We start from the raw sequence: 1,593 nt of genomic DNA, 5'->3' as shown, positions 1-1,593 counted from the left end.
CTGAGCAGTCATGTGATTTTACTGTGTACTACACATTTCTATCTGTCTATCTGTCTATCTCATCTGTATCATGAACCAGTCATCTATACATTCAGTCTCTTGTGGCACATACCCGAAGCAGTGCAGTCCTCCCACCCGTCACTAGAGGGCAGTGTGTCCCCAGCAGTTACACAGGAGACCGTCTGTAACATAAAAGTTCACATAATGTTTGGTTATTGCATAAACTGAAAAACCAAACAAAATCCATATTTGTGCAAAATGCATAAAGGGGTGAAACACTTTCAGAAAATAGATATTGTTGGTATATAATTTCTGTATCAATTCTTCAGTTTTTTAGATCTCTGCTTGCTGTCATTCTTTCGAAAGCTTCATTGTTGAGGATAAACACAGATTCCTGGTCATGTGGTGTCGCACAGGTGCACAGCTCGTTATATCCCTGTTCATGAGATGTCACACAGGTGCACGGCTCATTATATCCCTGGTCATGTGATATCACACAGGTGCACAGCCCGTGATGTCACACAGGTGCACAGCTCGTTATATCCCTGGTCATGTGATGTCACACAGGTGCACAGCTCGTTATATCCCTGGTCATGTGATGTCCCACAGGTGCACAGCTCGTTATATCCCTGGTCATGTGATGTCACACAGATGCACGGCTCGTTATATCCCTGTCATGTGATGTGACACAGGTGCACGGCTCGTTATATCCCTGGTCATGTGATGTCACACAGGTGCACGGCTCGTTATATCCCTTGTCATGTGATGTCACACAGGTGCACAGCCCGTGATGTCACACAGGTGCACAGCTCGTTATATCCCTGGTCATGTGATGTTACACAGGTGCACGGCTCGTTATATCCCTGGTCATGTGATGTCCCACAGATGCACGGCTCGTTATATCCCTTGTCATGTGATGTCACACAGGTGCACGGCTCGTTATATCCCTGGTCATGTGATGTCACACAGGTGCACGGCTCGTTATATCCCTTGTCATGTGATGTCACACAGGTGCACGGCTCATTATATGACAGCTCTGATTACTTTCCTATGAGTGGTACATCTTGGAGGATGTTGCACAGTCTCACATGTTCTCAGTGTGAACTTGCTCTTATCTGCGTAGAGCACAGGGCGCCGATGACAAATTTGGCAATCTTTGTTTTGTATGACAAAGGCCAATCTCCCTGCACGGTGTTGGGCTATAAGCACAACACTGACTTGTGGACATTGGACCCTCCTGGACATCTTTTGCAGGGCTTGGGCAGTGTTTCTCCTTGCACAAAGGCGGAGGCAGCGGTCCTGCTGCTGAGTTGTTGCCCTCCAAGGGCCCCTCCGCATCTCCTGGTGCACTGACATGTCTCCTGGTACCTGCCCCATGCTCTGGACACTGCACTGACAGACACAGCAAACCTTCTTGCCACAGGTCCCATTGATGTGCCATCCTGGATGCGCTGCATGAACTGAGCTACTTCTATGGGTTGAGTGACCAAAACAACAGGGAAATGGTCTGTGGTCACCACCTACAGAACCACTTTATTTTTTATTTATCAGGCTTGTCTTATTAATAGCCGATCATTTCTGTTCCAGTTGTAC

Source organism: Engystomops pustulosus, chromosome 11 (assembly GCF_040894005.1).
Source record: "Engystomops pustulosus chromosome 11, aEngPut4.maternal, whole genome shotgun sequence".
Taxonomy (NCBI): Eukaryota; Metazoa; Chordata; class Amphibia; order Anura; family Leptodactylidae; genus Engystomops; species Engystomops pustulosus.
This window is presented reverse-complemented; position numbering follows the sequence as displayed.